Source organism: Pinus tabuliformis, chromosome 5_2 (assembly GCF_031772625.1).
Source record: "Pinus tabuliformis cultivar Carrire ecotype Pingquan chromosome 5_2, CPIR1, whole genome shotgun sequence".
In the NCBI taxonomy this organism is placed as follows: domain Eukaryota; kingdom Viridiplantae; phylum Streptophyta; class Pinopsida; order Pinales; family Pinaceae; genus Pinus; species Pinus tabuliformis.
Window position 1 is genome coordinate 606,649,126 of NC_142306.1, and position 16,015 is coordinate 606,665,140.

Genomic DNA, 16,015 nt, shown 5'->3' on the forward strand with positions numbered 1-16,015 from the left:
AAAGAGAAAACAAATATTGAGTAAAACATCAATCCATATAAAAATATGGATAATAGAAAAATTGAATAAATGATATGTATGTTGCATAGTATGTTTTATCTAATATTTCTTCTCTACCCAAACTTAAACAAAATATTAATAAATATAAAAAAATTATGAAAAAAGAAGAAGAGATTTTTGGTTTAAATATAATAAACACAATTAATACGTGGAATGGAATAGGGAAGAAATATTGGATAAAATACACTATGTAACCTAAATAATAAATTTATCTAATATTTTTCTAGCTCAAAAATTCTCTTAATTTTATTATTATTTTTTTACATATAATAAACCTGATTAACATATTTAAACTAATTAAGATTTTTATTTGTAACTTAAATTTTAATAATAACTTTTAAAATGTATTAAAAAACCTCCTACCACTTAAACTGAGGTGAAATGGAGTAACAACTCTGAGAATATACCAGAAGATGTCCACGTGGCTAAATAAGAAAAAAGGTAAATTCCCGTCTAAATTAACAACCTACTGAACAGTCTAATTTATTTCATATATTAGAGCATGGTGCGATACTTATTATCTATATGATAGTCCAATTATTAATTAAGAACAAACGGCCGTCAATTCAACATTATTTGGGAAGAGTAGATGATAGTCAATATTATTGTTATGTGTTAGGGTTCTGAAAATCAAGGATCAAAGAGTCATGCAGGGCGACGAAATGGTGGTCGTCGGCACCTTGTGAATTTGTAGGAGACCTCGCGAGTCAGATATAGACGCTGACGGCAATATCATCAGCGAACCCGTCTATTAAGGTCCAGCATCCATGTATACTCTTCGTTTGTTCAGGATATAAATTTAGCCCAAGTGAAAGTAATTGATGGTGATATTTTTCTGGGAGAAATTTAGTGCATGTGAACCTAATTGATGTGTGTTGCTACTCCTTTGTATAGCCTCTCCTTTATAGAATTCATGGAGTGTATATTAAGATCCATTCATTTGTTTCAGGGAGAAATTTAGTGCATGTGAACCTAATTTATGTGTGATGCTACTCCTTTGTATAGCCTCTCCTTTATAGAATTCATGGAGTGTATTAAGATCCACTCATTTGTTCCAGGGAGAAATTTAGTGCATGTGAACCTAATTGATGTGTGTTGCTACTCCTTTGTATAGCCTCTCCTTTATAGAATTCATGGAGTGTATATTAAGATCCATTCATTTGTTTCAGGGAGAAATTTAGTGCATGTGAACGTAATTTATGTGTGATGCTACTCCTTTGTATAGCCTCTCCTTTATAGAATTCATGGAGTGTATATTAAGATCCACTCATTTGTTCCATGGAGAAATTTAGTGCATGTGAACCTAATTGACGTTTGATGCTCCCATGGCTCAGCCTCTTCTTTATTGCCTCTCTTTTATTAAACTCATGGGGCGTATATTAAGATCCGTTCATTTATTCCGTAGAGAAATTTAGCGCATGTGAACGTAATTGATGTGTGATGTTTCATTGGCTAAGACTCCTCCCTATGGCCTCTCTTTACAGAATTCATGGAGAGTATATTAAGATCCATTCATGTGTTCCTGGGAGAAATTTACGTGTGATGTTTCCAATGGCTCATCATCATCATTATGGCAAGGTGTTTAAATGGACAGGATATCTTTGTATGGCAAGGTGTTTAAATGGACATGATATCTTGTATCTAGAAAGCTATGCTGGATGCCCTGTGTCAAACATTAGGTTTTTCGTTCGTTGCCGTAGCATAAATCTCGATCTTGGTCATCATTTTTAAACGACGGCACGGGTCAACCCGAGGTACCCTCATAAATGGGAGGTATAAGTGGATATTTTCTCTTAGCCCATGCAGCCTACTACCTAGCTTTCTGTCTCGAAGGAATCGCGGATCTTTTTTATCAGACTCCTCTTCGTAGACTCCTCTTTCACGGAGTGTATATTAAGATCCATTCATTTGTTTGAGCGAGCAATTTACCGCACGTGAAAGTAATTAATGTGTGATGTTTCCATGGCTCGGACTCTTTTATAGCCTCTCCTTTATAGAGTTCATGGCCTGTATATTAAAATATATTCATTTGTTCATGGGAGAAATTTAGCGCATGTGAAAGTAATTGATGTGTGATGTTTCCACCGGCTCCGACTCATCTTTATAGAGTTCACGGACTGTATACTAAAATATATTCATTTGTTCATGGGAGAAATTTAGCGCATGTGAAAGTAATTGATGTGTAATGTTTCCACTGGCTCCGACTCCTCTTTATAGCCTCTCCTTTATAAAATTCATGGACTGTATATTAAGATCCATTCATTTGTTCAACAGAGAAATATCAGATTAGAAAACAGATGTATTAAGATCACCATCCATGTATTCTAAGGAATTATCATTTGCTTCAAAAATTTAGCTTATGTGAATAAATAATCGACTCTGAGTCAATCAAATAGCAAAGATTCATTTTATTTTATGAAATAGTCGTAGGTATGGCTTTATGAATTGATCGATAAAGGAGGAAACCAAATTGCTAAAGAAGATCGACACACTAAATAGCTCACAATCAAACCACACAAGCACGGGATATAATAAACGGACACAGAATTTATGGAGAGATTTTTTAGAAGAATCTTAGAAAGTTAATAATGGATATTTTAATTTTAATTTTTGTAGTCATGCTAATTTCTTTTTTCAAATTTAGACTTTATTTAAGTTATCAAAAAGTATAAGTTAATTGGGAATAATTATATTTAATACTTTTTCTTACTTACAACCACTACTACTCATTGGTCTATGTCTCAGTTAGGCTTACAACCACTCAATTTTGTCTATGAAACTCAAATGCATATCGTGTTAATGTCTTTGTAAATGTGTTAATCAAATGTTCTGTCCATTTACAATATTATAGGTGGATTTTTCCATTGTTTACAAGCTCTCTAATGAAGTGATATCATGTATCAATTAGATACAATTGGGTTGTTTTCATGATACTCTTTTCCTTATTGTAAATCATCCAATACATGGTGTAACCAAATTGCTTAACAAGTTGTTGCTATTTCTACTATAGACTCTACTTTAATTGATGAGATTGTAATAATGTACTTGAGCCAAGATGTAAAACATATCCAAAGCACTCTTTGTGTCATCCATGCTACTTACAAAATCACTATCATTATATCCGACCAAGATATCATTATTAGTGTTGGAACATAATATACCATATCCTGTTGTTCCAACAATATATCTTAGAATTATTTTTCCAACTTTCCAGTCATAGTCTTTTAGAGACTCCATGAACCTAGAAATCAAATTAATAAGACATAATGTCTAGTCTAGTGGCAATGAGATACATAAGATTACCCACAATCTCTTGAATAGAGTTGGACTTGAGTTGGATCTATACTTTGCTAAGTTATATTCATGTTGCAATTATATTTAGTGCTAGCTTACAATTCATCATTCTATACCTCTTCAACGCATCCATGACATACCATGTGTGAAAAAAAAGTTACCTAAATATGATTAAATGAATGCAATATCAAGAAAAAATCTCATCAACTCCAAATTAGTCATTTCAAATTCTTGCTTCATAGCTGATTTAAACTTGTTTATTAATAGATTCCTTGTGAATATCATATCGTCAACACAAAAAAAAACAATTATAATTTTTCCTTTCTCATTCACCTTTGCATATAGTGTAGGCTCATTTTTGCTTTTGTTAAATCTATCATTGATCAAATATAAATCACTCCTGTTATACTTAGCTTTGAAAGTTTGATTAAGCCCATAGAGAGATTTATTTAACTTGTATACCTTATCTTCATGTCTTTCTATCACATATCCTAGTGGCTTCTCCACAAACACTTCTTCTTCTAAATATCACTCAAAAGCATTGAATTTAGATCCATATGATAATCTTTGAAACTGTTTTGATATTTTATGACTAATACAAATCTAATTGTATCTAAACTTGCAATTTGTGCAAATACATCACCGTTATCCACTCCGCGTTGTCATGCAAAACCTTTTTCTACGAATCTGTACTTTTCAACTTCTCCTTTCTCATTGAGCTTTGTCTTGTAAAGCCATTTTATAACTATGTAATATTTATCACATGGTAATTCTACTAGATCCCATGTATCATTCTTCGCTATGGAATTCATATGTTCATCCTTTGCTTTGACCCAATTTCATCTTTCATTGCTTCTTCGAAACATATGGGCAGACAAATAAACAATGAAAAATTTGATTTCATATCCAAGTCTTCATAAAGTTCTCTCAAAATTCTATTCTTTCTAAGTTACCTTAAAGGATCAATTTTAAAATCAGATTCACTACATCATTGAACAGTGGGAGTAGACTAAGTAGTTAGAGAATGTCTTGGATTTCTTGTTGGAGTACTTTTGACTGATGATTGGGTTTGTGAAGCTTGTTATCTTCCTTGTACAACTTCTTATTTTGATTATTCTTCCAATTGTGGTATCGTTTCTCCAATTGTTATAGATTTTTCAATGATTCCATCCTATGTTTCATCTTCTTTAAATTTTGTTAGCCTCCTGTTGCAACAGGTGTTCATTTTTCATGATTGACATTTTTACAGGCCAAATATGTCATACTTTGCAAGCTGCAGTGTTCCATATTTCCAGAAGCGACCAAAGAAGAAAGCCATGAAGTGTGCTAGTCCAAATGCCATTGCTGTATTCCAATTTTGATGAGTCATGTCATTTTGAAGAGTTCATTCAGTTAAGGGAAGGCTAAACAGTTTAATCTTGACCTCCCTAGGTTTCAATTTCCTGTTTTAGAATATAGAGAATGTATCTGTCCAAACAGCTTAATCTTGGCAGATTTGTAGATAGGTAGAGAATCAAAGGGACCCAACTGCTTAATCTGGGCCCTGGCAGAAATAAGTGTAGATTTAGATAGGAAATCATTCAAAAGAGAAATTGTAAAGCTGGGTCTGCAAGTATAAGTGCACCCAAACCAAAAAGAAGAAAAAATGTTAGGTGAGTAGGCTGGGTAGGTAGTTGTTGAGGTGGCAGAATGATTCATGATCAAAATTTGTGTTTCTAAGCGTATATTTTTCCAGATCACAGTTATCAGGCAATTTTCATCTGGAGAAACTCAAGCTGGAAACCACTAACTCCTCCTTCCTCTAATTCCCCAAATTAATTACTAATTTCCCAAAGAGGTCAAGATCTGCTTGATTCCTCTTAGTTCCATCATTCTCCATATCAGCTGCCTTGGTGAAGATTTGCTTCACTCAAGGATCCTTTATTTCTCATTTACAAGTTCCTTTCGCCAAAATTAGCCTAAGGTCCTCTACCTTAGCACCTGCTTATCATCTCCATATTAACTACTACTCTAGTATATAACTCCCTATCAGTTTTCCCCTTTGCTCTACTAAAAATATGTATATAAAACTCCCCTATATAAATATCCCCTCCTTGGCAATATAGCCATATCTCTTCTAAGTCAGGGAAAGAACAGTCTATCTGGGGCTATTTTTAGCCCATCCAAGTCACAGTAGGAGTTAGATGACACCTGGTCATGCTAACAACCTCTCCCCTAGCCCTAAAACCCTCAAAAACCCACTTTTTGCTCCCTTACCCTAAGTTTTGTGCATACAAAACATTAACCCGCGCTTATTAAACCCATATAACCCTCAAACTCCGCCTTTCCCTAAGTCTAAACCCCCGCCGCGCATATTAAAACGGGAATATTCCCCGGATCCCCGCCCTTATACCTCTGCCGCTTCACATTCCCCGCCAACCATTAGATCGCCCGCCCCACAGATCTACGATGGGCGGGCCTTCCCGTCCCCCAACGCGCCCGAAGGTTAGCGTCCAGGAGATGGGAGGTATTACCGCCGTACTCCCGCCACGCGTCACCTTCCCGGGCGTGGCGGAGTCCACTCCCCCAAAACCACCTCTGTCCAAAGGCGGTGCGCCCCAAAACCGGAAACTGCCTCCTGCCCGGTGATGTCACCCGCTTGCGTCACCCCCCTTGCCTAGTCACCATGACACGTCACCCGCTTGCGTCACCCCCCTTGCCCAGTCACCATGACACGTCATCCCCCTGCGTGGCCTCCTGCCACTGTATCGCCGAGTCACCCTGCCACGTGTCCTACCACCGTGTCCCCTGCCGTACTGCCACGTCACCTCCGTACGTGATGACGTCATCATGCTGACGTCACCTGCCGTACGAGGTCCCACCCGCTGACATCATTAGCAATTTTAGCGCGAAGGGCGAAAATCGCACTCTGGAGCCCCAGAATCAGTTTCTGAGGCAGTTTTTGATGCGCGATTTGCGCCTAGTGCAAATCGCGCATCGCTGGATAAATTAGGCCGAAGTGGGGAATCTTTTCATCGCGCAGCCCCCAGTAAGCCCAAAAGGCGCCGAATGACCCGTTTTTCTTCGCGAGGCACTTAGAAAGGAGCAGAAGACAGTTTTGAAGGAAACCGAGGGCCGAACAACGGCCATTAAATGTTGATTTAACGCACAGCACATCAGAGCAGGAGGCCAGTTTATTGTCAAAGAGTATCCGAGGAAGAAGAAGAGCCAAAGAGTATCAGCCAAGATTTTTTAGGGGCTCAAAGCACCTAAGCATTAATGAGTTCCCAGAAAGTCAAATCAAGAGGCGTAAGCCCATCCTTGCCCTCAAATCACAATTAAAGCATTCAAAGCCACCGAGGACAACATAGTTTACTCAGTTTTAATATGGCTGCCCTCAGCGCAGCCTGAGATATTTTCATGCATTTATTTCAGATAGGATTAGGTCAGATTAATTATGCTGTAGGACCTGTTTAGGTCAAGATGTAATAAACAAGTTGTAGAGAGTTTTCCCTATATATACCACCCTCAGCATTGTTTCAAGGGTTGGTAAATTGGTATTTTTCACTAGAGACTCGCACTGTATACCTGAAGTTGTTTCTGTAATCAAAGATTGTCGAAAGTTCTGAGAAGAGACTATTTGATGTGTTTTTAATGTTTTTCTGGAGACTGAAGATGGAATTATTGTGCTGCAACCTGACACAATAAGTGCTCCTTACCTCTGTTTACTGTTTACCATTATCTAAATAGCAGAAAGAAAGATTAGCTTAGAATTTGTTTAAATACACTCTATGCTCAATTTCTGTTGTTTCTTTATGTTTTCCTCTGAATGAATTGGTAATGAATATGAATTCCTTCTGGCTCATGTTTACCCCGATTCACCTGTGTGTGCCAATTATCTAGGGATTCTTTACTGCCCCTAGGTAGAGCTCTGTTATCTTCCCCTGTTAAGCTGATTGAGGGATTCTTAAATGCCCCTCATTACTTAGCATTCACCCCATCCTTTAAACCTGAAACATTGTTTCATTTGCAGCTACCTTGCTCCATTTTCTCTCTTGGGACCAAGAAAACGCACCAGCAGTCCTCCTTTTCGACTCCACGCCCAATGGTTTGAAACTTTCAGACTATGCTTTGCCTCTCTACCTGAGAACATCAATTTTCCCACCAAAATCAGAACAAAAACCCCTGAACTCAATAACTAGGCTAAGATCCTTTTCAACAAAGCTAAATCTGAAAGAGAGAGCCCTCTCTGACTGCAAGTGGGCTAGAACCTGCAGTCCAAAGTTGGTATGTGGTTACCTCGGCCGTATCCTTTTTCGGAGCTTAAGGACAACCTGAGTGATAACATAATGGCGACTCAATTGGGGACTTCCTCATATAGTTTCACGAAGAAGGTAAGAAAGCTCCGCTGAGACCATAAATCAAAATTTCCAATTGCTGTTTATCTCTTAAAACTACAGATGAAGCCTGAATGTCAGCCAGGAAGCCTTTGAAACTGTTCTTTTCTTTGCATTAACAGGAGTAAATAAATGCTGCTTCAATCAATCTTCATGCTAGTTTTAAGTTACAAATAAGCTGCCCCAAATTTTAATTAGTCCCTTGTTGATTACAAAAACATTCCCAGGAAAAATACCAAAAGCAAATTCGGAAGCTGGCTCCTAAGAAAAATCCACGATACACAAGGTCAAATCCAGACCCAGACCCTCCAGCTATTTTTGAGAACCCTAACATAATCCCAAAAATCCTTAGGAAGCAAGAAAGACAGGAAAATTTTGCTGATTTGAGTCCTGAAACAGCTCACCCAAGCTGTGTTCCAACTCCTGTCAAGGTTTTATTTCATTCAACCCCTGTTTCCCTTAGTTCATCATCCACATCTCATAGCACTCCTTCCACACCTCCATCCGCTGCACATATTCCCAGTACCACTACTGTTGTTTCCAGCGTTCCAGTTACTCTTGTGATCCCCGTTACCTTAGTTGTTCCACTTATCCCTGCCAATATGGCTAATAGATATGCACCCTTGCAGTTTCCCGCTAACGCTGGGGCTTTACCTCAAGAATACAATCGAAGATCACATATTTGATAGTACTGGTCCTTTTACTGCCCTTCAGCACATTAAAAAGATGCAAGATTATTTTGAAAACTACGAGATAGATGATGATAGCGTGAGAATGATAATTTTTGTTCAGAGCTTAACAGGTGATGTAAGAACTTGGTTCAGATCACTTGCTGCAAACTCCATAACCACCCCAGATGAGCTTTACCAATCCTTTACCAACAGATGGGAGAAAAAGAAAGATCCCTTGCACATACTAGCTGAATATGATACGATTAAACGAGGTCCTCAAGAGACTATTTTTGAGTACTGTGCAAGATTCAATAATGTATATAATGCAATACCACAGAACTTAAGGCCTCCACCTGACCTTGCCTTGTATAAATTTCTTAATGGATTCGACCCAGATATGGCATACCAGTTAAAAGAAAGAGCTCCTCAGACCCTTGCAGACATGCAAAACGTTGCTGTTAGCGTAGAAGCCAACTTAATTTCCAAAAGAAACAGAGCGAGAATGGAAAGAAGAACCACCTTTAAGGAAGAACCCTCAACTTTTGATCAAAAGCTTTATGCTATCATCAGTGGCTTGCAAACGCTGGGAGAAAGAGTAGAAAATGTCGAAAGGAAAGCATCATGGGAAGGACAACAGTCTAATACCATAAGGAACCCAAATTTTAGGAAAACGCAGAACACAAATGCTGGTAGGTCTAACCAAGACCATGACATAAGACCTCCTTTTCAAGATAACTATGTTGAAGGATCCACTTCTAATGAACCCATAGAGGACACTCACATGAACCTGATGGATCTAAAGGGTGAGTATAAAACTTTCCTGTCCCAAGAAGACCAGAATCAGCATGACTGTAATGAGTTTCAAACTAAATCTGGTGAGTCTTTTGATTTTAAACAAGGATATGATACTGCTGTGTATGAAGTACACAAACAATATAAGCTGAGAACTAGGACCATTGATATTTCTGAACCTAGCAAAACAAAGGATGGCAAACAGCCCAACAAGATTAAAGGCAAGGCTGTCATGATAGAACCAGCTGATATACCTCTCCCAAACCCACATCAAGTGACTGTAGAAGACATAACAGACCTGTAGCCTTCCAAAGATCAACCTTTGCCACCTTCTTCCTTGAAAGAAAGCTCGAACACTGTTCCAAAAAGTCCTCCTGAAACTGTAAAACCGCAAGTAGTCAATCCCCACAACGCTGAAAAACAAGAGCAAACTGCTGATATTTCAAATGAAATAGAAAAAACTGCCCTCATCAACACCAAGACTCCATTGGAAAAGCCATTTAATTTAGAGGCAGAAATAGCTAAGTTGAAGATATCCATTCCCCTCTCTGAACTTGCCAAACACGATGTATATAGGCAACAGATTTAGAGATCACTTTAAATGTCAGAGGTTAAGGATGATTTAAATGTTTTGGATGACACCCCAGAGCTGCTGTTTGGTCCAGAAGTTAATGGAAAATCAACACATGGACCTGTCCCAGCCTTTTATGTCAGTTTGCATATACATGACCAGATTTTGCATAATGCTATGTTTGACTCAGGGGCATCGCACAATCTTATGCCCAAAGCAATTATGGAAAAACTGAATCTTGATGTTACAAGACCTTACAAAGATTTATACTCATTTGACTCAAGTCAAGTCAAATGTCTAGGCCTCATCAAAGACCTGTGTGTCTCCTTAGTCCAATATCCAAATAAGACCATCCTCATGGATGTAGTGGTTGCTGACATTCCACCAAATTATGGTATGCTCCTATCAGGATCATGGGGAGCAAAGCTGCAAGGATCCCTTCAACTAGACCTCTCCTATGCCACTATTTCAGTCTTTGGGCAACAAAAGAAACTGTATAGAGAAACGCTCATGAAATATGTGGTAAGTAGTGAGAGCAAACCTGAAAATTTTCCCATTTATTCAATCCACTCTGATATGGATTCCTTTATTTTGTTTAATGATGACACAAATTCCCCAATTGGTGATGAGCCTTTGGCTCTGGAACAACAAGCGCAGATCAATGAAGAATCGGCTGCACACACTGACGAAACTGTCACAACAGTCAATGCAACCAACATGCAAGAAGAACTTCCCCAAACAGAAAACGCAAATCTGCCCAATCCTAAGTTGACTGACACTTTAGGCATCAACCACAAGCAGGAAATCACATGGTATTTAGAGTTTGATGGCTCAGTCAACAAGTTAGGAGCAGGGGCAGGTGTCTGGATTCACAATACGCATAATAATCATGCAGAAGGTCATGCCTACAGATTAAATTTCAAATGCACAAATAACATGGCCGAGTATGAGGCTCTGCTGTTAGGCCTTAAACTGCTCAAAGCTCTAGGAGCTGTAAAGGTGTCTATTTTAGGAGACTCTGACTTAATCATACAGCAGATGAAAGGAAATTTGTAACCAATGACAATAGAATGAGAGCCTATACGACGGCTGCCACTAATATACTCAACGCATTCACTAAATTCAAGCTGGCTAAATTTCAAGAGAACATAACATTCATGCACACAGGCTAGCCACCTTTGCTAGTACATGCAAGCTTCCTTTTGAGCCAAACCATCACTTCACAGCTGAAATAAAACATAGGTCGGCTGTCCCAAATAACGTTAAAGATTGGCAAGTATTCGAAAATGATGCGCAGATTAATAATTTCCTTACCCTTGAGCATGAATTTTCAAATACTAACATAGATATGGATGCTATGACATATTCAGAATAGCAAACAACTGAAAATCAGCAAGATGTAACAGCTGCAACAGCCAAGCAAATCCTGAAACCAACTATTTTTGACAAAGAAAACATAGAACAGCTGAAACAAATGCACTTGGAAGAAATTGCCAAAACAGAGGCAGAGATCATTGACTTAAAGGATAACTTTCTGCCTGCTGGCCTAACCCCATTAGAAGACATGTTTGACGCCAATGATGTGCCCAGAAAGCCAAAATTGCAACCCATTAACACTGATATAGAAGAACACAACATTGGGACAACAGAAAATCCAAAAATGATCAAACTGTCCAAAAATTTGCCTCTTGATCAAAAGCCCAAGTACATTGATTTGTTCAAAGAGTTCCAAGATGTATTTGCTTGGAGCTATGAGGATTTGAAATCCTACGACACCTCGGTGATCCAACACACAATTCCCTTAAAACCTAACCAGAAACCCTTCAAGTAGAAACTTAGAAGAATTAACCCTATGCTTCTTCCCCCGATTGAGAAGGAAGTAAAGAGGATGTTTGAAGCAGGCATAATAGCACCCATCAGATTTTCTGAATGGGTGTCCAATCTTGTTCCTACAAGAAAAAAGATAGGTGAAATCAGACTTTGTGTAGATCTGAGAAATTTAAACCAAGTCTCCTTAAAAGACCACTATCCATTGCCCAAAATGGACCACATCCTATAGAGGGTAGTGGGGTCATCTAGAATCTCTTTGCTAGATGGCTTTTCAGGTTTCAATCAAATACTTGTTCACCCGGACGACCAAGACAAAACTACTTTTACCACACCTTGGGGAACATTTAAGTATGTGAAGATGCCATTCGGACTTAAAAACACTGGTGCCACCTTTCAAAGAGTAATGGATATTGTTTTTGCCAAAGAAATACATGACTTCCTAGTTGCCTATCTTGATGACTTGACCCCATTTTCCAAATCAGATGAAGAGCACCTCAAGCATCTTAGGAAAATTTTCATGACATGTAGGAAATATGGCATATCCTTGAATCCCAAGAAGTCCCTATTTGGCCTAGAAGAAGGCAAGTTACTTGGCCACATTATATCAAAAGATGGGATTAGAATTGACCCTGAAAGAATCCAAGCCATCCTCCAAATTCCATATCCAAGAAACATAAAGGAGCTGCAAGCATTCCTTGGAAAGATCAACTTCCTAAGAAGATTTATTCCAAATCTAGCTGAACTAATACGATTGTTAAGCAACATGTTAAAAAATGATGCCAAGGTAAGATGGTCCCTGGAAACCAAGCAAGCATTTGAAAGTATCAAAACTGCATTAACCCAAACCCTTGTACTCACCAGCCCACAGTTTGAGAAAGATTTTATCATATTTTCGTTTGCATCTGATCACACAATAGCCGCTATCCTTTTGCAAAAGGATGAACAGGGAGCTGAAAAGCCAATCGCTTTTTTCAGCCGAGCCTTAAGAGACGCCCCTTTGAAGTACCCAATCATGGAAAAGCAGGCCTACGCACTTGTTAAGGCCATCAAGGATTTCAGAGTCTACATTTTGTATTCACACGTGATTGCCTATGTTCCACACGCTGTTGTAAAAGACATATTGACCCAAGAGGGATTAGAAGGAAAAAGAGGCAAGTGGATTGCAAACATCCTTGAATATGACATAGAAATAAAACCAACCAAGCTGATAAAGGGACAAGGTTTAGCTAAACTGATGTCCGAAACAAACTTTCAAGCCTTAGACATTAACCAACTGGACAATGAACCGGAGCTGGCGACTCCACAGATCAGTGAAATATTTCTGCAATGCCCTTGGTACACTGATATTTGCTTTGTATTGTTAAACCTGTGTGCTCCCCCAAGGTTGTCCAGGACTAAGAAAAGATTTTTGAAAATGAAGGCTTTAAAGTTTTGTGTTATAGATGGTGCATTATTTTGGAGAAATCATGAAGGTATATTGCTTAATTGTTTAACCATGAATGAAACTAACAATGTCATGAAATAATTCCATGCAGGTGACTGTGGAGGACATCTATATTGGAAGTCCACTGCTGATAAAATTTTAAGGGCTGGTTTCTATTGGCCCTCTCTTTTTGCAGATGTAAAGATGTTTGCCATGTCATGTCACAAATGCCAAATCTTTGAGGGCAAGAGAAAGTTGTTACCCCTGCCCCTTAAACCTATATCAACAGAAAAACCTTTTCAACAATGGGGTCTTGACTTCATTGGAGAAATCCATCCCTGTTGTGGGGAAAAATACCTATGCAGGACGATCCTATCCACCTAAGGTGTGACAGTGGCTTAGCAACAAACAGAAACAGCTATTCTAGTATCTTTCCTTTATGAAATGAGAATAGAGAGAGATGGATGGACTAACCGGTGTCTTCCGTTTGTCCCTCGATCGAGATCCTCTCCTCTTTGAGAGCTCCTAGCTACTCGCCTTCTCGCTCGCCCAGCTTCAACAGGTTCCTGCAAGATCACAAGAAGGGAACACTACAAAGACATAGATTCATATTCATAACTAGTTCAGGATTAGAAGTAAACTAAATACACCAATGCAATCATACATCAAGAACACATCAGCATATAGGAGAAACCAAGATAGCTTTATTGATGAATAACAAGGTTCAGGAGGAGATACAACCAAGAGAGTTCCAATCCAGCATCTCACTCCCAGCAAATGAAATTCCTATCTTCACCTTCCCTCAAAGCATTAAGCACCCAATGATCTCAGTCTCAAACCAGCAGCAATTCTTTGCAATAACCAAATTCCAGCCTCCTAGATCTCATGGAGAAGAGATCTATATATAGATGTTTAGAGTGAAGATGAGTCAGCTTGTGATCTGACTAGTGTCCTCTTTCTCTGTCAGTTCTTACTTCCACTTGGAGGCTAAGAGCCTCTTACTCATCACTTAGTCGAACTCATCAAGGCAAGTGTCATGGAGGAATCTTCTGGAAGCTTCCACAGTCTTGACACCTTTCACAAGATACCCTGACATTTGTCATTTCCCGCTCAGCGCACCCTGGTAGTGCTTCTACCTGCGTTGCAATGCAACTAGCCAGTGTAACCTTTGCATTTCAGCGCAGGAAGCTAGTAGAGCTTCTGAATTGATCCTGAATTGACTTGTTTTTGAGCAGTTTCTGGTGGAGAACTTCTATGAATTGCTGTGGTTTGCTGGCCTTGTTCCTCTAGGGGTAGGAACAACATGTTTAGGGACTTTGGATCCCTTGGATTATAGACATTTCATGCTTATAGATGTAAGGCACAAAAATGTCTATAACAGTTGCCCCCTAAAGTATGAGGCCATTTATCGGGTGAAATTCTTTATTAGGAGGATCCGAAGTTCTTTCAATGCTGGGAGGAGACCTGTAATACAATACAATACAATACAATACAATACATTATTTTCATACTTTTTCATGATCTAGCTGAAGCGGGCATTCCCATGCTCAGCTTTATAAAGTCACTTTCATGTACATATAACAGACAATCGTCTGATGATAGACTGATGATTCTGATAGAGCCATCATCCTTTTGGTAGGATGATTATCTGTGCTGCAAAGCTATACATTTCCATGTCTTTATTTCCTGAATATATATCGCAGCCTGGATGGATGAAACTAGATCCGGGGTCTTCAATCTCGTCCGATGTTCACTCTAAGTACAAGTCGATCCATGTGAGAATTTTTCTGAAGTCGAACATGGAAAGACATCGCTTGATTACCAGTCAATGATGTAAACTGTTAACAAGCACGAGAGGAATCACCGATAATGATGATGACCCTCAAGGTACTACAGTACAATTCACGTGGTGTGAATAGAGGACTTGGTGTCGAACACCACGCAAAATCTTTCGGTCGAAGGTCATTGATGTATACCTGTCGCCGGAAGTGAGAAACTTGCCATTGAGGCATGTAAGCTTCAAAGTACTGAAGGGGGTGTTCCTAGATCAACTTCTTGGATAATGAGCTGATGTCGACAAGAAGCGATCCGTCAAAGGAGGGCCTTAATGAATCCCACATCGATGACACGGAACGGAGCTAATGATTTTGATGGAGGTGAAAACGATCTGATGATATATGATTCAGGGTGGCAGTCATGAAAGAGTATAATGTATGGTAGTGGATCGGACACAGGTGACTTCTCTGAATGACTTCTCTTGAACATATGGCGACACTGATGCGATGGATCGGTAGCATTACCCCAAATATGGATGGTATGGCGAGACCATGGTGATGTGACCGGTGAATGAAACAACCCAACCCGATTGTGGTACGGAGGAAAAGTGTCATGTTCAAGAGCGACTTGCTACCATCAAAGTTTCTTGAGTTTCTCCCAATTTTCCCCAATCATTGCTGACCAGTACCTCTTTATTTTTGTCAAGCTTGAGGAGGATAACATATGCTTGTTCTATAACCTTCCCTTCGGGTAAGCCCATCGCTATGTTTTAACGAGCCTAGCGATAGGGAAACTCGTTCTCGTCTAAAGACAAGTTTGTCGCTATTTCATGTATTTAACGAGTCTAACGACAAAGATAACTCGGTCCTTTTCATTTTTAGAGAGTCTGAAAAGGTACATAAAGTTAACTCCAAAAGTCCTTTTTCGTCATCTAATCCCTTAAGTCCGAAAAAGTATAAAAAAATACAGAAGGGATGAATTTTCGATAGTTTTAATGAGCCGAATAAAACAAGCGCTCGATCTTTTTGTGCAATAATCCCTCAGGTCCAAAAAGATTAAAATCTAGAGGAGGGATAGATCTTCCGGTCACTTTAGCGAGCTGGAAGGCCAAAACTCGGCAATCTTTTCATATTTTACGAGTCAGATGAAAAGAGCTTAAAGAAGACTCGTCTTTTGAGGAACGAGTGATAAAAGGGGTAGCAGCTGATTCCAGGGAAGGATT